The sequence below is a fragment of the Schistocerca americana genome, chromosome 8 (genome assembly GCF_021461395.2).
Source record: "Schistocerca americana isolate TAMUIC-IGC-003095 chromosome 8, iqSchAmer2.1, whole genome shotgun sequence".
In the NCBI taxonomy this organism is placed as follows: Eukaryota; Metazoa; Arthropoda; class Insecta; order Orthoptera; family Acrididae; genus Schistocerca; species Schistocerca americana.
This window is the reverse complement of record NC_060126.1, coordinates 87,845,744-87,871,578: the sequence shown is the minus strand read 5'-3', so window position 1 is coordinate 87,871,578 and position 25,835 is coordinate 87,845,744.

The window sequence follows — 25,835 nt, the reverse complement described above, 5'->3', positions numbered from 1 at the left end:
AGATCTGGAGAATGTACTGGCCAGGGCAGCAGTCTAACATCTTCTGTATCCAGAAAGGCCAGTGCAGGACCTGCAACATGCGGTCGTGCATTATCTTTCTGAAATGTAGGGTTTCACAGGGATCGAATGAAGGGTAGAGCCACGGGTCGTAACACATCTGAAATGTAACGTCCACTGTTCAAAGTGCCATCAATCCGAACTAGAGGTGACCGAGACGTGTAACCAATGGCACCCCATACCATCACGCCGGGTGATACGCCAGTATAGCGATGACGAATTACACGTTTCCAACGTGCGTTCACCGCGATGTCCCACACACACGGATGCGACCATCATGATGCTGTAAGCAGAACCTGGATTCATCCGAAAAAAATGACGTTTTGTCATTCGTGCACCAAGGTTCGTCGTTGAGTACACCATCGCAGGCGCTCCTGTCTGTGATGAATCGTCAATGGTAACTGCAGCCATGGTCTCCGAGCTGATAGTCCATGCTGCTGCAAACGTGGTAGAACTGTTCGTGCAGATGGTTGTTGTCTTGCAAACGTCCCCACCTGTTGACTCAGGGATCGAGACGTGGCTGCACGATCCGTTACAACCATGCGGATAAGATGCCTGTCATCTCGACTGCTAGTAATACGAGGCCGTTGGGATCCAGCACGGCGTTCCATATTACCCTCTAGAACCCACCTGATTCCATATTCTGCTAACAGTCATTGGATCTCGACCAAAGCGAGCTGCAATGTCGCGATACGATAAACCGCAATCGCGATAGGCTACAATCCGACCTTTATCAAAGTCAGAAACGTGATGATACGGATTTTTCCTCCTTACAGGAGGCATCACAACAACGTTTCACCAGGCAACGCCGGTCAACTGCTGTTTGTGTATGAGGAATCGGTGAACATATGAATACATCAAAGAGAAGATTTACTTAAATTGTATATTTCCAAAACATATAAACCCATTACAAAAAGTGCATCAATATGCAGAGTCCAGCTATTTCTATGTCGCTGGACGGAGTGGCAAAGCGGTTCTGTGCGCTACAGTCTGGAACCAAGCGCCTGCTATGGTCCCAGGTTCGAATCCTGCCTCGGGCATGGATGTGTGTGATGTCCTTATGTTAGTTAGGTTTAATTAGTTATATGCTCTAAGCGACTGATGACCTCAGAAGTTAAGTCGCATAGTGCTCAGAGCCATTTGAACCACTTGAACTTCGAGTGTCAGTATGCAACAGAGTTTGTTTTTGTGTCATTACTTACAAACATAGTAGAATTTAGATCATTAAGTTAGTTTCATTTGTGATGCTAGGTAGGCTTTTGAATTTTGCATGCTTATGTTGCTTTCTACGTTACATGGTGCTGACTTTCAGCTTATATACTGAGATTTTTCGTAAGGATGAACTAACATGATCTAAGTTGTATGTAATATTTTAAAGATATTGATAATTATGATGTGGTATGTTTTAAATAACTCATTTATTTGTTAAATGCTTAATGTTAAATAAAGACATTGTATCCCTGTGACTACTGGACCCTGAAAAATGTATCATTATTTTACTCTCCATTTCTGTGTCTATTTTGTCATCTTCTCCATTTTCTATCCAACTATCTCTTTCTATTGCTTTAACTCTATCTGTGGTAATGCGGTAATTTTTTCAGTGTTTTAATATTATCCCATGTGTATATTTGAGCTTACAGAATCAATTCTGTCTATAGCTTCTGTAGCTGAACAGAATTCTTTTCAACTCCATCTTGTTTGAGGCTAAACTGACACACAAGTTGCATTATTCGAATTCTACTAATTAACTGGTTATATAAGTGTACCACTGTTATTGACAAAACTGTGTATGAATTGAATTATTATGTGTGGTAACAGCAATGATATATACAAGAAGACAGTGATTCCAGAGGCTATGCAAGTATTATGTAGGTAATGTAGAATATCATAGGTAATACCTTTTCAGAACAGTTTCATTCATAGTTTAAAGTCAGTATTAATCACTAGAATATGAGAAGATTCAAGCCAAAAAACCGTAAATCTTGAAACGTGTGTGATTTATGTTCTCTTCATCATTAGGATGAAGTTATGTTGAAAGTGCACTATTTACGATGTACAAAAAATTTTGTCCACTGTAGAGCAGTAATTAGATAATTACTGATGTATTAGCTAATGTGGATCATGGTTGAGGTGTTGTAGTTATCTGAGATGTAAGTGTTAATTCAAGTAATGAAGATTATTGTAAGAAGTTATTATTGTACTGATAAGTTTGAAAATTCATGGAATTTTTATGATAGTGATGATAATTTTTTATTGAATGAGGTGTTAAAGTTAAATAAGAGTGTTGATGAACATTTCAAATGTTATATTCATTCAGATATGATGTTAATGTTAGAATAAATCGCTCATAAAATATAGTTTGTTACAGGTGTTGAATAATGTGATACTTATTTACAGAGAGATATAAATCATTAATTGTTTGACTTATTGAGATTAATGTCACTGACAAGAAGAATATTAAAGTGGCAACTATGAATGCAGTGGTACTGTAAAGTTAAAGGGTTCACAAGCATACTTAGAACTTATAATGTAGCAAAGTAGTTAATTTTGTGATAACAATTAACTGAGGAATATAGAATGGTTAAAAGTTGCTGTCTAGAAATGATAACCAATTTCTAGCATGAATAAACAAATGCTCAGAGATAGTAATAGATGACGTTTCTGTAAACAAGTAAGGAAAATTTTTTTACTTGAATCGATGCCAACAGCTTTCATCACTCCTAATTCATTGAGAAGAATTCTTTCTGTATGTAGGCAAATGTCGTAGGAAAGCAGACGAGCGTTTTCGTTTTGCATCTCAATCGTTATGTAAACTTTGTGGGCGATAACAGATTGCCGAAATAGTTTATACCTATGATATTCGAAGTAAGTAATGGAAACTTTTCGTCTTACTCTGAGGCCCTCTTCATTTCTCTGTGAACTTCAGTAAGTATTACGCTTTATTATGGTAGTCCAAACGACAATCAGTATGATGTCTTTTTCTCCAACACATTGACATACAAGAACAATATATTTACAAACCAGTTCGAAAACACAATAAATCGAACAGGGTACAGTACCGTACCTGAAGGATAGTGTACTCAGGGACACATGACTATTCCTGGTCGGTGCACCAGTCCTGTGACCGATTTTGGAATGATATGAAAGAAGGCTACTAGAGCAGTTTCAGCATTGGTTACTACGTTTGTTCTTGTTTTAAGACGTGAGCTTGTGTTTTGTGCAGCATTTGTAAGCGAACTGAGTTAATTTAATGTCTTAATAATCTTCTGAATGCCGAAAATCAAAATGTGTTTGTCTGACAGTAGTTTCCACTTCAAATTGTTTTCATCTTGTAACTCTTCTCTAGATTACGTAATTTTGAAAATACTTTTTTTAAAAAATCTGAATTCACTTACTGCTACTTGATTTGTAGTACAGTAATAATGAAGTACATTTAATATTAAATACAACACTGTCAGTTTCGTCTCGATTGAAACACTTATAAATATGAATAAAATATTTGTTCCTAGGTACACTTCCACTATACAACAGTTTCTGAATTTTGGAAAAAGCTTACTTTCCTGGAGTAACTCGTTTAATCGCAGAAACCAGTGCAACACATATGAAACTAATGTTATCATTTTAAGAGGGACCAAAAATATATTAAAGTCTGAACAGTGTGCCAAGAAGCAAAATTATCCACTACTGCACCATTCGGCATATTAATTAGATACTGAGCTACAAATACATTTTTGGGGGAGGGGTTGCTACGAAAGATATCCCTAGAAAAAATCCCTGGAAAGCTTCATGGGCAGTGGATAAATGTTGTAGTAGGGAAAGGATAGAACACCTTTAGGGAGAACGTTTGCAATGTCAAATTTTTTTTTTCCAAATTGGTTTGTAGACAGTAACAAACTTCATTGAGAAATATTTCTCGAAGTTTCATTTTAGAAGTATTACGGGAGACGATGAAAATCGTCGATCTTAACTCGTCACGCCCCCTTTCCTTGATGTTTGTGCTATAACACTTTCTACAACCAGTAGAAAATCATCCTTTAATGTCAAATGAATGCTGCGAAGGTCACATCTGTGTTCCTGGCAAATTATGATTTACTAAAGAAGGGTAATCATCAGAAAACTCATTACTCAAAATGCAAATGAATTTCCGAATATTCTTATTCTGGAATGTGCCCCCAGATAATATTTTCGTCATCAACAGTTGTAAAATCTGCAACATATGATACCATAATTGTTTTTAATTACGGAAACGTTGGTGGGCGGAAAGTATTACAGCGTTTCGGTTTCAACGCTCGTGCACTCACTCTAACAATTATTGACGAAAATTACCGCTATCGTTAATCTACAGCTGCCATGTCTGTTCATGGCCTACCAAAGGACACATGTCAAAACAAAAGAAATTAAATGACAAATCTTGACGACATAGAAGATTGTGTCTGCAATCCAGGAACATTCTGAGGATGTACAATTGAAGAAGTTTGACCTTTAAATTAATTTTTCTGGAAATTACGTATTGTGACACTTGCATAATTATTTCTCAGAGCACATTAGATGTAATCCCTTGCTATTTGGACTATAGATCTCTATAAGTGTAGCAAACAAATTTCCCTGTGTTCTGTTTAAACTATAACATTTAGTTAAATGTAAAATCTTACGAAAACTCTTTGTCATTGATATTCCAAACTGGTCACTTGTAGCAGCATACATTGATGTAGAAGTAACACAGTTCATTTTGGTAGTGAGCAGATGAGAGAAATGAGATAATCAGTTATAAGAGGTGTATTAAAAATGATTATTTTATAATAATTTATAATTTTGAATAGAAATTTTGAAAACTGAATTTGGAGTAGTATTGCAGTAATACAAAGAAAAACAGAAAAATTTCCTTATCCATCTTTAATATCTAAAGCACACTGTATATTAACAAGAGACTATGCGTTTGATGCATTTCCCACCTTAAGAGAAATTTGCCCAGTCCACTTTCTGTTATTACCACGAGATTCGAGTTCGAATCCCAGACTGGTAGAAAGTTTCGTTTATGGGGGCATCTTAAATTAGTCCCTCCTAGGAGACTTCATGCTAGCCCCATCTGACATCGGCTCTGCACTTGATGATGGGTCGACTTTGATGAGCAGGAGACGGTACGTGTCTATGCACGTAGGCCTTATCCAGCTCTAGCCACTCACTGATAATTAGATGCCACAAAGTTATCAAACTCCCGGAACACTGCTTGTTAGTTTTGTCCACTGTTCGAAGCAGCCCCAGATATTTTCTACAGAACGTAGAGAGAGTGACTTTGCGAGTTGGTCTAGATGTGACAGGGTATGTGAGTATTTGTCAGACCGTGAACGAAGACGTGCTTCCCTGTCAACATGACTGCAGCCATCGTCGTAGATGGACCTGTAGAAGAAAAGTAAACACTTGGTTTCTCAACGATGTTTAAATACAAATCCCAGTTGATGTTCACAGTAACCTGAATGGGCGAACCCGTCACATGGTAGGGGAAACACCTCCAAAGCATCAGAGAAGTAATTTAGTCGGCGAGTGGCGTATTTATTCGAAAACTCCTCAGCCCACTCCGCACGACTCTATTGAACTGGTGTGCGGTTTCAACGTCGCTTGGCAAAGAGCAGATATCCAGCTTCACGTGCTGCTGTAAGAAATGGCATTGCATTCACCGACAGAACAAATTATTGCAGCGTTAGGTACCGACTGCCGTTGACATGGAGTCAGAACTTTTTCTGAAAGCCCACCACTCCCGGAATTCTGGGTTGCGTGCTGGGTCCGTTTCTCATCCGCCCGGCAGATCAACGACGATGAACTGATTTCTGTCCAACATCGATGTGGGTGTTAAGTGTTTGCCACACCCGGTTACGTGAATGCTGGGCTGATGCCCACGTTCATTCGCGAACGAATTGAGGATCAGTAGGAAGTGTTGCATTCAACGTGAGCCGCAATGGTGCTGCATGTGTTCATTAGATCGAGGTAAGCGTTGCGTAGTGTGAATACAAGGCCGAGATATCAGAACCCACACATTTCTCAAATTTTTAAACCGCATTTCGTCTGTCTGCTAAGAGTGTCTTCCTTACGGAATTTAAGAAAAACCTTTTGGGGAAAGAGCTCGCGGCTTCATGCCAAGATCAGTCAGTCTGTGCTCGACAGTTCCGTCTCAGTGGAGTGGGCACCGGCCACCAACCACTGACAGCCCCACCCAATGTGTGGGTTTCTGCACTCCATCTGGTCAGCGTCATATTACTGAATATCGCATAGTATTTAGTACTGTGGATTTCACCGTGAATTATCTTCGACAAAACGACTGAACACAGTGCCGTTAGGCCCTTGCTCACGTAACATATGACGTGAAAATTACTGAAATACGTGATTTATCATCACAGGAAAAAAACATACCTGAAAAAGCAGATTCGTGGATACGTTCGCGTCAACTTTTTTGCGGTTGTTGCCACCCAGTTTGTGCTATTGCTAGAAGCGCATATCTTAATCGCATTTTTTTTACATTTTTCGTTGTTCTTGGCATAACAAGAAATATTGAATATTCGAAGGTTATGTGCTGTTTTGTTTAAGCGACAGAAAACGGCGTGGAAAACGGAAAAAAACCTGACGTGGAAACTTTGTTTATTTTAGACAGACTTTCGTCTACAGCTTATCAGGATATGTTGTGACTTTACTGAGTTTATCGACCATAGTAACCTACTGGTTCCCTGGTAGCAACGTAATGAAGCCAGTTATACAACGCTTTTTCATATGTAAAGAAATCTACTTAATGGTTGTTGAAGAAGAATTGAAAAAGCTGAAGGCTGATTTCTTTACATCGGTTGAGGTAAAAGCTCGAGTATTTCTCCTGAAAGCAAAGAGCCAACTTGATTGCCTATCCATCACAGTCTGATCAGTAACCAATTACTTTGACATGTTCCGTGGTTCTGCTGAAAAAGATAAGTTCAGGAAATGGAAGTAATTTTCACTGGAAAGTAAAGGTAAATGATGTGAGAGGTTTTCTTTTTTTAAAAATCCGTTTGTAACAATGAGTTTATGTAAGAATGTATGTGCACAGTTGCATCCATATGCACATGTGAATAATTAATTCACTTTCAGCACCCCAGAAATGCAAATACAGTAAACCACTATCGAATCTATAGAAGTTATGGCCAATGTATGGCTACTGAAAGAAATAATAAAATGTAAATTACTGAGAACAGGGCTAACCTTACGTAAATGGATCTGAAACACTTTACCCTCGAAAAAACTGCCTTTGGAGGATAATAGTTCAAAGAGTTGTATACACAAGCTGTTACATAGCCCTCAATAGAGAAAACCTAGTGAGTGAATATAATGGAGCGAGATCCCACTGTGATTTCAACAGTACTAACGTATGGGTAGTTCGGTGCCAAAGAAAAGGAAATGAAATTTACGCTATTGCTGTTTGTACCCATTGTATTAAGTTATTTTTAATATTAGTATCAGTGTTACATGAAGCAACTTATACTACGTGATGCACTAAGTTGCCAAGAGCGCCAACTGCAATTTAAATTTCTCATTGTCTGTGACGCTAGAAAGGAGTGAACAGCCCCGGTCATCCTGCACCTTTTCTTGCGTAGTAAAGGGGGAGTTGACACTCTAAAGTTGGAAATATTAAACGTGAAGGTGTGATACTTGTAGAAACGTAAAATCAATTTATTTCAGCAAAAGAGCGACTAGTTACACTTTCAGGAAGATGTTGGAAATTTAATGATGATTGTTAACGTGTTTCACGGTAAAAATATGGAAATTATGCTTCCCCGTGTAAGGGAGGTAAAGGAGTCTGTGGGATGGCTGACAGAAAATATTGTTTTACGGATAGCCGGGAGAATTTTTAAGATGTGCTAGGGAACACCAGCGAGTTAATTTCTGATTATTGTAATCTCTCTCTGCAGTTGCGCATGATGAAATAACTGTACAGGTTACGATAGCAAATGGATAGGGAAGTGGATGGAGGAATTCCAATTGCAGAGTTGGTATAAATCCCTTTCGCCCCCTCTCTCTTATCACATTCCATCCGAAGGAAGAGAAACATCTGGTGAGAATGTTGCCTTCCAAAATCGTCCATAATTCATCTACCACCGACTTCTTTGATTGCAGAATTGTGGAAAAATTATGCCACCCGACCAAAGAGCTTTCAAAAATGAAGGAAAATTTCTAGAAGCTATATCGCTACAAGAAAAGAACAAACAACTACAAAGGATGCGAATAATCCTAAAAAAGAAAAAACATAAAACGACCATTTGCGAGAAGGACTAACGCGCTGCGTGTTCCGTGCTAAATTACCTACGTATAAAGACAGTTTATTCACTCAGGGAATAGAGGATATCGATGATTTTCGGCTGTTATCGACACTGATACCGGTACGATATCGGTTCCAGGGATCCCAAGGTTTTTGAGATTGTTTTAAATGTGAAGTCAGACAGCAAATGAAAAAGAATTGTTTTTTTAATATAATTTAAATACAAATTACAATATCAGACTTATTTCCTTTAACTGAACAGAAAAACGTTTCTTCTAGTCAAATTTCACGATTCTACGTGGTGGAGAATTACCCCTTAAGTTTTAATGAGTGATTTTGCAAGTATCGAAATATGTAACATAAATGGCCTTACCTTCTTATTGCATTGACCAAGTAACTTGAAATGTTTGCACCGCAAAATGACTGTGGACCTCAGTACGTGTGACAAATGTAAACCTGATACTTCAAACCATTCCTCAGAAAAATAGGATTTGACGGACGGCCGGAAAGTTTACAAATAAATTTTTTTCGTGTGATGAGTTACAAATAAACAGTTTCCGAGTTGTTTCTGTGGTTACAGCGTGAGGCCCCGCTTCTTCGAAAAAAGCATGATTATTGGTCAACAAGAAGTACCATGAAGGCTGTGATGCGTTAATTTGCGAGCATCAAAATATATCGCAAAAGCGTCCGTGTTTTTCGATAGCATTGACTTTAGTTGCTTGACGGTTTTACATCCCAAGGGGAACGTAGATCTTAATATGTGACATCTATTTTAACGTCACACGTCTACACGTTCCAGAGAAAAAGGGTTTTGAACAGTCAGACAAACAGTCAGGAAGGCAGCATACCGATAACAGAATGATGCTATGAGGGTTACGTTTTTACCGACTGATGTAGGGAACCCTAAAAGCAACAATGATAAATCGTTTCTCCTCTTTGTCTTTTTCATGAGTTTACTTGGGGGTCAGTGATGGTTGGAACTACGAAATTGTGACACTCAATGACGACAAGGAGTTCTTCAATATATTCAAAATAATAAAAAGCTTGATTCTTACGGTTGTAGCATTGATATCCATGTTACACAAGATACAACTTCCGGAAGACGAAAAATGAATTTCGAAAGAAAAGACTTTGCTTTCGTGTTTACATTTTAAGGCCGGCAGGGTATTTGCTTAACAACCCGAACATTGGTTTTCTGATCAGTTGTTTTACACTAATGGCCTCAGGAAATTATGTGTTTCAGTTCATGATTTAATCATCACAATGGATATTTCTCCTCAGATAAATATCGTATAATATGCTTATTCCTCCTTCTCTGTACAATCGCAATACGGAAAATTTTAAGCAACAGTAGGTGCAGTGTTGGTGACCAGATTCCTGCTGGGACGACCGACAATCCTCACCTCAACTGAGGACCGCTGACGTCACTAGACCCACCAGCTGGCTGCCGCATCGTGAGCGTGTGGAGGAGGAGGGAGGGCAGCAGGTGGCGTGCTGCTCCCCCAGCTGCGCTGGTCGTCCCTTCCACAGACAGGCGGCGACCGTCGTTGGCATCTGCCCTGAAACATTGAGTGAACACCAGCACCAGGTGTCCTTTCCCCGCCGTGACGACTTGGGAATGCCAGTCCATACAGACAGATGCTTTGACTAACTTTGTTTTAGATGATGACGAAAAACGATAGAACGCTTGTCAAAACTGAGAAATAACTAACTGCAGTTATTACTTGTATTGCCACTCATCAGCTGCAACTAAGAACGACCCATTAGCTGAGAAGTAACTTTCCCAGTGACACAAGAACACACCTTGCTTAAACTAAATAGACAAAGTTACATAAGAGAAAAATTCAGCTAGGATATTACACTCTGGAAGGAGATCCATCGTTGTCAGCTCTTAGCCACAACTCCGCAACTAGCAACATTTCCGGCTCTTGGGGCCATGGCATTCACTCCCAAGTTTCACTTCGTAAGCGAAAAAGAAATTGGTAGCTGATATGTGATGTATAAATGTATAAGGTGGCGCGAGGTGCGCACATATTTTTATTTAGTTACAATTCTGGTGTATAAAACTTAGATTTGACACCTAATGCTGGATAAGAGTACGAAGATAATTAAAGCAAATACCTGTGATTGTCAAAAACTAGTACTGCTTATTCCACTTCATTATATTTAGATGGCAAATTTGTAGTTTTTGAGTCGTTCGTCCTAGACAGCGACAGACCACGCTACCATACTCTGGGGGTAGTAGAACTACATTCGTAATAGCAGCGGCTACAGCATGACGTAATGTGAGTAGTAATTAGACAACATGCCATTTCAGAGTAGCTTGTGAATTATATATGTATTCTGTATGGTGAAACGAGTCTGTCCATATCTGACTCGTTGAGTACTTAATTATTGTCTTCCCTGCGTAATATCCGCTCAGAACAGGCCATGTGTAATACAAAAATATTAACAACTATAGAAGCTGTAAGGGTGTTAGGTCCTGGCAATGAAAAGTCAAGGGGCACCCAATGATCCAGCCAGGTGCTAACATATTGTGTGACCACGTATACTGATAACAAATGGGCCAAATGGCTCCGAGCACTATGGGACTTTACATCTGAGGTTATCAGTCCCCTAGAACTTAGAACTACTTAAACCTAACTAACCTGAGGAAATCACACACATCCATGCCCAAGGCAGGATTCGAACCTGCGACCGTAGTGGTCACACGGTTCCAGACTGAAGCGCCTAGAACCGCTCAGCCACTCCGGCCGGCATACTGATAACACTATAAGCTATCAACATGGTGCATTCAGTACAAATATCGACAATTATAGTAAATCCAGCACTTCCTGGCCAGGGAGAGAGAAGAGAGGGACGAAAGGGGTAAAGAGAGAGTGTCACTGGTAGGGACACTGATACATCTTGAAAAACCAATGGCAGGCCTAAGAAATGAAGATTCACCACACAGGGAAAGACACCTCTCCCTCCCTCCACCCATCCCCTAGAAACATACTGACGAGCAGGGCAAAATTGCACTCAATAAGGCGGCGTGAGGCCTTCGACGCCATTTCACGTTATATCAGGGAATGTTGGGGGTGAAAAGGAAACTCTAACAAATCTCGGAAGCAGGGCGATCCGAGCAGTGAGTCAGGGAAGTCAGAGAGACAGAAGCATGGCAGTAGCCAGGCAGGGCTAGGCAGAAATAGCTGCAGTAGCATCAGCGCTTTTAATGAAATCATAAGAGAATAGCTGGGGAAGTCCGTGTGCCTTGTACTGAGTGTGGGCTCAGTTAATACGACTGTCTCATCTCAGTCGGAAAGAATAGTGCTAGCTAGTAACTCTGTCTGTACTAAGACTTAGAAAATTCGTGGGTACAGCTCCTCCAAAACAAGTAGAACAAGAATGTAAACTGTTTTCTGAATGAGTTTAGAAGTCACAAACACTTGTAGTTGACAAACAATCCTGTCGGAGGAACATCCGCAACTGACCATTATAGCCGAGTTTGAAAATACCCCCTTAGTCGTAAGGTTCTTCTAATTTCAAATAAAAGTAACTTTAAAACTAAAGCGGTATTTTCAATCTGTGCTACTTCTTGTAGTGGTTATTTCAAGTAAGTTTCCACCGCTTACCTTTTGTAATTAGAGGTTTGCCATTTTAGCGAGATCAAGAATTCCTCCCACATCTGACAGCTCATAGTTGAGACGCGACACCTGTTCTAAAATATATCTAAAAGCAGGCCGAATTGCCACCAGAAGGAGTGTAGCGTCGGCTGAAGTCTTACAGTAAAAGGCGGTAGGTGAGTTTTGCAGGTCGCTGTGTCACTGAGCCCGCAGCCTCTTACACCGCCCCAGCTGAACACAAATCAATGTGTCATTAGTTGTGCCTGAAAGTACGCTAGCCAACGTTGCATAAACTATCCTTTTATGCAGATGATGACGATCGATTTTGCCATTGTTTGCAGAGACTGATAACTGTCACAGCGCCCTACAAAAATTGTACAATATGTTGCAGTTCAACCAACCACACCTAACTTCCTCAGTCATGCCGTCCTCTATGGGGGGCATAACACATAGCATTATTTAAAAAATTTTCCCCGAGCTCGTATCATGTTGGCAACATTGAAAAGTATTTTTAAAGGAAGTTCAGACGTGGCAGAACCTCATGCAAGGGCAGCTGATCTTTGCTGTGCTGAATGACATTGTTGACAGGCTGAAAATGGCTCTCTGAATAAAGCGTGTTTTCAGAGAGAAGGCTCTTTGTAATTTTTTTAAAATATTTAATTCTGTTTGAAACAATATAAATTATATTGGATTACGTAAATGAAGAATCAGAGAATAATTATTTAAAATTGTAATTGTAATAATTTTACAATTGTCCTAGAAAAATGTATTGAAATTGGGGTGTGCCCCATAGGTAACATCAGGAGTTAGTGCAACGTATAACATGATTTGTCAACAAAATATATTTCATCCTTTTTTTACAATAATAATATTTTAATTGTTCATTTTATATTATTTGATGAATAACAGGTTAATATTAATTACGTTTCAGGAAACTGTAATGTACAGGTCAACAATTTGACAATTTTTAGGTGCAATTTCGAATTTTTTTCCTGATTCAGAGGCATTTGAAGATTTTGTAAATGAATTATTTGAAGGAGATGTTAGTGAATTGGAGCTCTCTAATGATGGCGATGATGCTGGTGATAAAGATTATATCTACACAGATCCACATAACCGTGTCAGTGACGAACAGGAATAGATAATGAAGATGAATGTGAAGACAGCGACGATAGCAGGTCTGAAAGATTCCGCTCTACTCAATCTACCATCGACAGGACATTTTGGAAGAAGACTTTGGACTTTTTCCCTTTACCACCTGCACCTGAACATGAGGAACAAGTGGCTGTCGGTTTGAAATTACCACATCATGACTATGTGAGTAAATATCTGTCAGAAAATATTTTTAGTATCCTTACCAAAAATACAAACGGAAAGTATCTTAAAAATACTGAGAGAGAGTTGAAATGCACTGTAGATTAAATGAAAAGGCTTATCTCTGCAACAGTGATGATGTCATACATGTGCTATCCTAGGATTAGGATATATTTGAACAAAAAGACTGGGGTGATAGGTATTGCTAGGAAAATTTGCTGTGACACGTATTTTACAATTATAAAAGATCTGAAACTTGATGATGATGAAGTGCCCCTCGGAGTAAAACCAAATAATCAGTTTTGGAAAATGAGACCTATTCTTGAAACTGAGCAGAATGGTGGCAGGTTGAACCCCAGGCCCACGAACGTTTTTGTTGATTAACAGTTGATTTCTTTTTGGGGTCACAGTCCAACAACACAAGTCATAAAATCGAAACTTCACCCTTGAGTAAAGAATTTTGTACTGGCTGCAACTGATGGCGTTCCTTAAGAATTCTTCTTTTTTCAAGGGAAAGGTGATCCTATAGTGATTGATGCTCAATATGAAAATTTGGATGTAGATGGAAAAGCTGTTATAAAACTGACAGCCACTTTTCCTCCAGAAATGACCATACACATGAACGGTTATTTCACATTGGAATCGCTTTTAGACAAATTACACAGTGAAGTTGAGTGTCGAGCTACTGGAACATTACAGAACTCTAGAATTCCAAAGACTTCCACCTGTCACTGGACAAGGATATGACAAAATTGGTAGGAGATCCACTGATCAGTCACTGAGAAATGATGACCAAGTTTGTGTAGTGCATTGGTTAGACAATCGCCCTTTTATCTCCACGTCCAGTAGAGAAGAAGTAAATCCAGTTGATAAATGTCGCCACTGGCGCAGGAAAGAATAAAGCTACATTCAAGTAGACCATCCCACAATTGTAAGTACCAAAAATTCAAATATGGGAGGTGTTGACTTTCTCGACAGGTTGATCAGCTATTATAGAATAAGTGCCAGAGTTAAGAAATGTACTCTAAAAGTAATTATGCACTTCATTAATTTCACTACTTGTGCTTCATGGCTAGAATATAGACGTGATCAATCTATCTTGAGTACATTGAAGAATGAAGTTCCAGACTACCTCCAGTTCAGAGAAAAGTATGAGGAGTATCTGTAGCAGCGCCACCATTTAAGATAGGAAAGTTAGATTTGGTGCAATATTTCTGAGCACACAAGTTACAGTAAGGCGCAGGCCTGTTGACAGTAAGTTACACAGTTGTGAAGAAGTATGAAGGTGACAGAGCTGTCCAACCGCTGAAAAGAGTAAATACAGAGGTTTGCATGGCGCAAGTTACTGGTAGAAGGCGCCCACTGGCGCAACCTAGGTGTTATGAGTACCTCACTCGGAGTGGTATGGTAGGAAAACAGAGGTGCACACCTGCGTATAAATCGGTGCCGGTTTCCTGACGAGGGGATTCAAGGGTGACAGCTCTCCTGGAAGGCGGGGCGAGTCAAACCACCGGCTACACGCAGCAGCAGATGGATAGCCAGTGTTCCAGTTGACGGCGGGTCACTGGTTCGAACTTCTGAAGCCACTGCAAGGTCTGTAGCCAGCCAGCGATGGGCCACTCCACGGCTCGCTACCACAGGCAGTCTTCTGGGCTCCCAACACACGCCAGACGCTTCCCGAGGCGAGGGCCGCAAATTTTGATGTCGGATGGCAGGCGCTTGTTGTCGTCGTGATCTTAACCACGACGGCGAAGAAGCACACAGCGGACCACCCTGCAGCTCCTAGCGAGCGGCGCTGAGGCAAGAGGAATGAAGGCCGCTGAGTCGGCTACTGGCGCATCCTGATGCCATCAAAACACCGCAGCTGTACACGGCCGGCACACCGCAGTATGTTGCACGGGTTGCTGAGGTAGCCCTTCCATGCCAAGCTGTTTTGCGGACAGCGAAGTGGCGTCTGCGGCATCACAGGTCCATGGGACATAGACAGAGAGGAACACGACACGGTAGCTGGGAGTAATGAAACACTTGAGAATCATGGTCGAGTTTTAATATGGCGCATCCTGACAGTTTTCATCCATGTCCGACATCCCTCCACAGCATGCCAACATCTTCATTTGGCAGTGACTGAAGGCAGCAGAGAATCAAGTAGGTAAAAAGACGAGGGCTAGTAGAAATCCTTGGGTAACAGAAGAAAAATTTAATTTGATTGATGAAAGGATAAAATACAAAAATGCAGTAAATGTAACACGCAAAAAGGAACACAAACGTCTCAAAAATGAGATCGACAGGAAGTGCAAAATAGCTAAGCAGCGATGGCTAGAGGACAAACGTAAGGATGTAGAGGCTTATCTCACTAGGTGTAAGACAGATATTGCCTACAGGAAACTTAAAGAGACCTTTGGAGAAAAAAGAACCACTTGCATGAATATCAAGAGCTCAGATGGAAACACAGTTCTAAGCAAAAATGGGAAAAGCAGAAAGGTGAAAGGAGTATACATAGGGTTAATACAAGGGCGATGTGCTTGAGGACAATATTATGGAAATAGAAGAGGATGTAGATGAAGAGTTTGTCAGAGCACTGAAAGACCTGAGTCGCAAGAAGGCCCCAGGAGTAGACAACATTCCATTAGAACTACTGACAGCCTCGGGAGAGCCAGCCCTGAGGAAACTCTTACCATCTGGTGAGCAAAATGTATGAGACAGACGAAATACTATCAGAATATAATAATTCTAATCCCAAAGAAAGCAGGTGTTGGCAGATGTGAAAATTATCGAACTATCACTTTAATAAGTCACGGCTGCAAAATACTAAGGCAAATTTTTTACAGACGAATGGAAAAACTGGTAGAAGCTGACCTCAGGGAAGATCAGTTTGGATTCCGTAGAAATATTAGAACACTTGAGGCAATACTGACCCTACGACTTACCTTAAAGAATAGATTAAAGAAAGGCGAACCTACGTTTCTAGCATTTGTAGACTAAGAGAGAGCTTTTGACAATGTTGATTGGAATACTATCTTTCAAATTCTGAAGGTGGCAGGGGTAAAATACAGGGAGCGAAAGGCTATTTACAATTTGTACAGAAACCAGATGGCAGTTGTAAGAGTCGAGGGACATGAAAGGGAAGCAGTGGTTGGGAATTGAGTGAGACAGGGTTGTAGCCTCTCCCCGATGTTATTCAATTTGTGTACCGAACAAGCAGTAAAGGAAACAAAAGAAAAATTCGGAGTAGGTATTAAAATACATGGAGAAGAAATGAAAACTTTGAAATTCGCCGATGACATTGTAATTCTGTCAGAGACAGCAGAGGACTTGGAAGAGCAGATGAACGGAATGGATAGTGTCTTGAAAGGAAGATATAAGATGAACATCAACAAAAGCAAAACGAGGATAATGGCACGTAGTCGAATTAAGTCGGGTGATGCTGAGGCAATTAGATTAGGAAATGAGACGCTTAAAACAGTAAAGGAATTTTGCTATTTTGGGAACTAAATAACTGATTATGGTCGAAGTAGAGGGGATATAAAATGTAGACTGGCAATGGCAAGGAAATCGTTTCTGAAGAAGAGAAATTTGTTAACATCGAGTATAGATTTAAGTGTCAGGAAGTCGTTTCTGAAAGTATTTCTATGGAGTGTAGCCATGTATGGAAGTGAAACATGGACGATAAATAGTTTGGACAAGAAGAGAATAGAAGCTTTCCAGATGTGGTGCTACAGAAGAATGCTGAAGATTCGATGGGAAGATCACATAACTAATGAGGAGGTACTGAATAGGATTGGGGAGAAGAGAAGTTTGTGGTACAACTTGACTAGCAGAAGGGATCGGTTGGTAGGACATGTTCTGAGGAGTCAATGGTTCACCAATTTAGTATTGGAGGGCAGCGTCGAGGGTAAAAATCGTAGAGGGAGACCAAGAGATGAATACACTAAACAGATTCAGTAGGATGTCGTTTGCAGTAGATACTGGGAGATGAAGAAGCTTGCACAAGATAGAGTAGCATGGAGAGCTACATCAAACCAGTCTCAGGACTGAAGACCACCACGACAACAGTTACATTTGGTGTCAGAATAGCAGCCGTCATCTGTACAATATGACGTTCGAGCCCACCACCTGCATTACAGTCACAAAATGGCGTGAGTGTTGACCAATTTTTCTTTTTGAGTGTTGACGTTTTCTTTCTTCTCGTTGTCAGAGTAAGTGTTAGTGTGTTTGGGGCAGTAATATTTTTTTCTTTCGTGACATTTAATTACTTTTTTATTGGGTGAGTGTGATGTTTTATTTAACACCTCCTACTACGTCATGGTATACAACGTAAGTTGAGGTATTGAGCTGTAGGAAGTCAGTTTATTTTTTTAGTTAAATGTTCGTTTATGTGAGAATTTATGGGTTGCTTTGGGACTAACTGGGAACGAATTTTAGAACAGTGGAATGCTTTGCGTCTCTATCTTGATTCTAAATACCTGGAAGAGTGTCTGGTTGCGGCAGAAGAAATTCACCGATCCCACAATGACAATATTTTAAAATTATTTTATTTAGTTTTGGCCTATATTATAACGAAATTCACAGATTTAAAAATGCATTTCCAGAGTGTTAATGTTATTATTATTGACTTTCATGAAATGATGGTAGACGGTTCACAAGGAAATGTTGCTTTGCTACGTGGACCAGTAGTACATCATAACCAATAAGCGTATTGACATTGACCCTGAAACAGCTCAATGTCCCTTTCTGACAGTAAAAAGTATTTATGAACTTAAGATCTGAAGGCAATTCAGAAACCAAATATATATAACGAACAGGTTGCCATGAAAGACTTGTACTGCAGCTGTAGGTATTTCACGCAGAGAAGATGTTCAGAAATGGAAAACAGAAATAACTTTGATGATGATTTATTGCCGTTGCTTGCAGTTTTAACACTTAAGAGGGCTCTTTCAAACAAAGAGAAAAAATCTCTTTCTATTATACCTTTTAAGTCAATATTTCTAGAATAGTCTCTCTCAATGACGATAAGCATCTACAACAAATCGATGATGACTGGGGGAAACTCCCTGTCCTAAAAATATACGAAAACATTAAGAACTGTATTTTAGGGGAACGTTCACAACATAAAAACTTTATATGGCGAGAGAGAATTCCCAGCACTACCAGAGTTTGCGCTGTTGTTTTTATCCCTTCCACATTTGAATACTGACAGCGAACGAGTTTTTAGTAAGATGAATCTTATAAAAGTTAAAAACAGGAATAAGCTCGTTACTTCCAAAGTGAATAGATTTTTCCTATCCAGCCAGTGCGTGAGAAGCAACACCTATTGCAAAGATTTTGTTGCTATTGAAAATATGCTCAGTAGCATGAAGAAAACGCATTTATATTCTAGGCCATCCACTTCCAGTTCTTCTGCTCCTGACCATCCAAAATTGAAAGATGGTGGTTGTGATGACGAGGAATTATTCCATTTTTATGTCTTCTTCCAAGGTAAGCGAATAACGAAGTAACTTTTTATATCATTTTACGAAACGCATCTTTTTATAAATTGTTTCCTAACAACAAATTAAAAATCAGTAGTGTTAACATGTGGAGAAGTTCACGTGAAATAAGCGGACATACCTATTTTTATGTGTCACCAGCGTAAAGCACCGGCCGAGGCCGGCCACTATTTCTTCCCAGTGCACTGCAACAATCATAATAGCACTCTAATTTAATTTTCTTGACGAGAAGCATGTAAGTGAGAAAAAGTTTAGAAAAGTATGGAAATAATGCTTAAGGTTTGTGCGAAGTCGCTAAGTACTTTCATCATGAAATACTAGATGATTATAGGGTAGGTAATTTGCACTCCATTTTAAGTAGAAGCTAGTTTTTGACACATTTCATTATTTCTGATGTAATCTCTCCTGAACTATTTACTGTACAGTGATGTTATGTTGCAGGCGCATTCAGTGAAATATGTAGACCCTGCCTGTAAAGTTTGATGCGAATAGCATTAGCACTAAAGAAATAAAAAATTAAAACGTCATCACAGCTGCTGAACTTTGACTATTTGAACAGCGTAAATGTAGTAAGCGATAAACATTTTTCTTTCTATCGTTTTGTATGGAGTGTAGCCATGTATGGAAGTGAAACATGGACGATAATCAGTTTGGACAGGAAGAGAATAGAAGCTTTCGAAATGTGGTGCTACAGAAGAATGCTGAAGATAAGGTGGGTAGATCATGTAACTAATGAGGAGGTATTGAATAGGATTGGGGAGAAGAGAAGTTTGTGGCACTACCTGACTAGAAGAAGGGATCGGTTGGTAGGACATGTTTTGAGGCATCAAGGGATCACAAATTTAGCATTGGAGGGCAGCGTGGAGGGTAAAATTCGTAGAGGGAGACCAAGAGATCAATACACTAAGCAGATTCAGAAGGATGTAGGTTGCAGTAGGTACTGGGAGATGAAGAAGCTTGCACAGGATAGAGTAGCATGGAGAGCTGCATCAAACCAGTCTCAGGACTGAAGACCACAACAACAACAACAACATCGTTTTGTGGGGGCTGCCAGCGAAGAAAAGTGTCGTAAAGCTTTGTAGTTATAGCTGAAGTCTGTGGCGAGTCGCTAAGGAATGAACATAGAGAAATATTTGAGTGCCATCAGCATCAAGATAAACAGTTTCTAATTCTAATACTTATCTTACCATGGTAAACTTAACTTACTCTTAGATAACGACAGCATCTTACATTTTTAAATTCAGGCCATAAGTACGTCAAATATGAAAAGAGGAATTTTTGTCGCCCTGGAATCCGTCAGACAGGCCATAGGTAACAAAAACTCCAGGACAGACCAAAAACGGATTTCATAATACAGGCCGTCGATACATACTATCTCTTAACGAAATGAACTATAATTTCGACGCAGTTGTATGATCCAGTAACGCTGAAAGTATGCAACGCTGGTGGACAAGATTTTGACTCCTTGATGGGGACTTCGCAAAATTTCCTCAGGAGTAGCATGATCTCACCCCCCCCTCCCCCTCGCCTCTTACCAGTGGATTAAACTGAATATAACCGCTTATAATTGGTTATAATCGAATTGTGGCTAGGACACACACTGACAACCTGCCATGACCTACTTACTCTCCACCCCCTTACATCTGGCTTTCTGCTTTGGTGGGAAGACCCATTCTTTACACTGACTGGGGCATACACATTTCCGTAGATCATATTTTAACGCCATACATTTTTACTGTTGGATGAGAGATGAGTGGTAGACTTATGTGGGGACCTGTCCTGTACTTGCCAGCTGCCAAGATGAGTGTGGTCTGCATCTTACAGTTTTGTGAATTGTCCTGCGCCTAAACTCTTAGGGTGGAAGTTTTAGTGTGTTTTAAAGTAACTGACTCGTCCTTTATTAGTGCTGTTATCAGCTTGCCGTAATATCTGCTGTTTTACATCTTTGATTGGGTCTTCTCTCTTTTAATTGATTGCTTTAGAAATAGTGGTAGGCTTGATTTTAGGGTGGGTGCATGTGTGCATGTGTGCATGTGTTTATGTGTGTGTGTGTGTGTGTGTGTGTGTTCGTGTGTGTGTGGTGTACAAAGGCTGGGGTTTCTTAGTTCTCACTAGGTTGTTTTAATTCATGTTGAAATTTGTATGAGTTTCTTTTGACACCACTAGTTTCAGAGATTTTCACAAAGTTGCTAAAGGCCATGCTCTTCTGCACCAAACAACATATATCATCACATCATCACAACCACCACAGTGTAATGTGTATCATTTGTGCGGCTCAGTCTTAAAACATGGTAACTGATATTTTAGTGGTTTGGACATATTAGAATGTGAAGTTTCATGAAAGTGTAACAATACATTTCATTTTGTTATATCTTTTCTCTAAGTTTTAACTAAGAATTTGAACGTTACGGAATGCACTGGTAGGGTTTCAAAATGGAAATAATAATTTTATTGGAAAAAAGAAGCACTACGTAACACATTGACACAAATTATGTTATTGATATTACGTTATTCGTGAATGTAAAATGTCAATACCATGCTATTCATTGCATTCAAAATTTCATTTCCCACAGGAAATTTGACATTATGCTGTTAGTTGACAACAATTTAAGCCAATATATTAATGACACAATATAATGTAACTAAACTGAACAGTTTTAATAACTTAAAACACTAATAGTGGTATTCAAATTTTACTGTCACTGCTCTCATCTCTTGCCTTGGGTTGCTCAGCTGCTTTTAGTATCTTGTAATAAGCGTGCTGTACTTCTCGTATGTATAGTAAACAATATAGGACATTATACAATTTGGTTGCTTCAATGGGCTTTGGACCACTATGTAGGATTGGTAGAGGACATTTGAAGCCTTCGAGGAACAGTACTGCACGACATCTTCCCCTTAGTGATACAGTATCCATTTCACCATGGTACGAGTTGCATAGTTACATTTTTCTGGATTCGTACCTTGACAACTGCATTTTCACAACATTATGTTGACTAAAATTGGCTGTCTTTTCTTAGGGCTCAACATTCATTTTCTTTTTACGGAGTTAAGATATAATGGTTCAAGTTCCTTTGTGATCATAATGATACCTGCTCTCATCGATACCCTTAAAAGGGTTTGAGGTAAATCCGGGACTACTTCCATTAAAAGAGAACAGCCAATTTCCTTCCCGTCGCCTTGAAAGGCTACAGTACCGCCCGACATTAAAAATAGGTACAACATTCTTCGTTATTCTTGTCAGTTCAACATATTTTTTCTAGTAATAACTCAATTTCAATTAATACAGCGAAGCTGGATACCAGTGTGGGAAAGAATGACAATTTATTTATTTAATTGATCACATGTGCACTCCCACAAAATAAATCAGTACATCCAGTTTGGTGACTTGAATGAATGTACGGTCGTCTGCTAACCGCAGATAGTGAATGTGAATATATGATCATCTTTGAGACGACCCTTTGGGCACCTTTGGTAGAACCAAAGAGATGAAATTTACTGGAGCTTTGAGCTCCTGAAATGTGGCTGACCAATATGGTAGCAAGGTGCTCCCCCACTTCGGCAGAGGTGTGAGAGGACCTGAAGAACGGCCATGTTTCAGCACTCTGCTGCTGGATCTAGTGTTGGTAAGAACTGTCTTAGGTGTGCTCCGTAAAGACAAAAGAGTGGAGACATGGTATGCATGTGAAATACTTAAGAGTAGTTTCGAATAATAATTTCTCTATTTCAGAAACTTTTGTGGGGACAATTAAACGTCAGGCAGGTAATATTAAGGGGATCGTAGTAATCTTCGGAAGTGACCAACAGTCACAATGAAACCACGTGTAGCAATAAGTTGAAATACTTCCGAGTGCTTAAGTTAAGTTGAATTACTAGCGTGTGTACTATAAGTTGGAAATACTTAAGAAATGGCGTGTGCAGGACTTGAAATTAGAGACGAGTACTTTCACGTGGTGAGTACTGTGTGAGTCTCAATCTGTGTATGATACAAAGGATAAAGAGAAGTACTCGTCCATGGTATCGATTGAGGACTCGCGTGTGTGATGAATATGTTCTTAATATTACTTTGCGTGTTATGTTTCCGTGTGATGCTTGATTCAAACTATAGTACTCTGATAGAGAGAACCAAGGTGAGTCAGCTGTCTATCCAGCAACGCCACTTGGCTTGCATTGCTCAGGAAAACATGCATATATCCTCCAGAGTTCATAGTAGGAAAGAAAAATTACGAAGTGGGACAGTATCGTGTGAAACTGGGATAAATACTAATTGAAGTGGGAAAGCTGAAAGTGATGTGATTATAACGTTGTGACTATTCTTTGTATTGTATGTTGCCAGTGTGATGTATTTCATGAAATTTAAGAATGTGTGGTTGGCATGGGAGAGTAACAAAATAGTTTCAGAGGCAGTGGGTTATGCATGTTCCTTTTTGTACCTCTCGGCCTGGAGGATATTTTCGTAATAATGGGTGTGAGAGTCGAAGTGTGAGATACAGAAAAAGATCCACCATCCTATCCAGGAAGTGCACTGCAGCGTTAAATAATTACGAGACCATAAGATAGAGAATCACCAATGTAAAGCCATCCCCACTGGGCGGAATTTCTCATGTGTTATTGTTGTAGGTTATAGAAATGGTTCAAATGGCTCCGAGCACTATGGGACTTAAGATCTGTGGTCATCAGTCCCCTAGAACTTAGAACTACTTAAACCTAACTAACCTAAGGAAATCACACACATCCATGCCCGAGGCAGGATTCGAACCTGCGACCATAGCAGTCGCGCGGTTCCGGACAGAGCGCCTAGAACCACTAGACCACCGCGGCCGGTTAGGTTATAGAATTTGTGTGTTTAGGTTATAGAATTTATCGGAATAAATAAGATAGTAAAAAGAAAAAGATTGGTGGCCTTTTCCTTCGAATTGTATGTTGTCATGATATCCAGAATTTATAATGTGTGCGCCATTCATATTCAGTGCGATGGCCACGTGTTGATAAAAGCCGTCAAATAAGAAAGAAAATGTGGTATTGGCAGTGCGTAGTGAACAGTCAGTGTTGTGTAAATTACTAATAGTCAGGTATGCGTTTCCGTTGCGTAATATTCAAACAGGAGAATAAATTGTAACTTAATTGCGAGTACTAGAGTTCATGTTACTCGATAAATAAGAATGAGTCTACTCGCTTGGCAGACCACTCACCTTGCGGGCCTGACTACTTGATGCCACAGTATGAGCAAGGCATGTGGGTGCCTCTCACCCTCAATAAAACTTTTGGTTCATTTCGGATGACCTAGTAGTTAACGGACATTTGTCGCTAATCTTCTTGCTCTTCTCTCTTTTATACAACATTGATCATTGATTGCAAGTATCACACAATGGTTAAATAGTCGCACTCCGTCCCCTCTGCTAATTATCGTGTACACTGACGAAGATCACAATTGAAAGTCATAAAAGCAATACTTTATCAAAGCCCGTTGCTCTTCTCCCGTGTGCGGAATAGTTCACATCGAAATGATACTACTCTAAACGAGAATATTATTTTCTCACACGATTAATTTAATGCTATTCACCGCACACACAACACAAGCTTATTCATGCCGCACAACTGCATTCACCCCGCCCTAAATCCAAAGAAACGAAAACGTCTCGAATCACAGATTTTTCCTCTTTTATATTCCGACTTTTAACGTTTAATCAAGGCTCCTGAATATTTTCATACATGTAACATTCAACAAATCGCCCAAGATGTTAATCTAGAACATCAAATAAATAGTGTCATTTCATAATTACACTAATAGCAACCATGCTGACAATTTCCTTATTAAATCTCTGGGAACATATGCGCCGATTTTATTTTTGCCTGCAGTAGTATTTACCATACTTCAGTATTCCACGAATCATATGCTGCATGAGGAGTGCCCACAACGCCGTTGTTGCAACAGGGTGTCTATTGAAGATCTTCCGCGCCGCAAACTAATCTGAAACACAATGAGGTGACTTAAAGCACGGGATAGCGATAAACACGAGTACAGATGGGGGCAGTATGGCGCACACAAGGTACAAAAGGGCAAGGCTTCATCGCCTTCAGCGACTGTCTTCAGCTCGTGACTACGTCAGTTCGACTCTACACGACAGGAAAACCGTGGCTTGGTCACATGAGTGCCTATTTCTGTTGGCAAGAGTTGATAGGACGACCCAAATGAGGCGTGGACCCCACGAACCCCATATGCAGTGGACAGAGTCCTGTACTTCAGCTGAACTGATCATGGACTGGAGATCGTTACTGTCGTCTACTTGGAGACAATTTCTTGCCATTCATAGACTTCACGTTCTCTAACAAAGACGGAATTGTTATGGCTCAAAATGTGCCAAGTCATCGGAGCTCACTTGTTCGCGATTCGTTTGAAGAACATTCTATACAATTCAGGCGAATAATTTGGCCACCCAGGTCTCCCAACATCTATCCCATGGAATGTTTATGGGACACAATCCAGATGTCAGTTCGTGCACAAAATCTTGCACCGACAATACTTCTGCTGTTATCGACTGGTATAGAACCAGCATGGCTCAGGATTTCAACAGGGGTTTGTTGAGTCTGTGGCATGAGTTGCTGCTTTAGTTTCGTCACCTCACAATAAATAACACATAAATTAAATGATGAACGGAAGTAGCCCGCATCTTTTGGGAAAGAGGAAGCTGCACTGAAGGAAATAAACAGAATGTAAGAATGGGAAATCACTGGTGCGAACAAAGTGAGTATGTTAGTTATCGTTTCGAATGGAGACGGCTGTGCGCGTACGAATTCTTGATACCTGAAAGTTAAATGAGATTGTAGTAACTGAAACTGAGTGTCCTGGTCGTGTTAACAAACTAAGCAAAAACTTAACAAATTAAAATAACTATCAGAACGTGCATCCCAGAAATCGAGGAAATATAGGTTTACATCATGGTTTTTGTTAGTATCGTTTGCTTTCAAGATATCATTTTTGTCCATTTATTAGGGCAACGGAGCCGGCATTTTGATTACAATAAATATGTGATTTGATTATTGACGCCTAGGACGTAATTCTGAGCATATCCGCTTGGGGTAAACAATACGAACTGATGG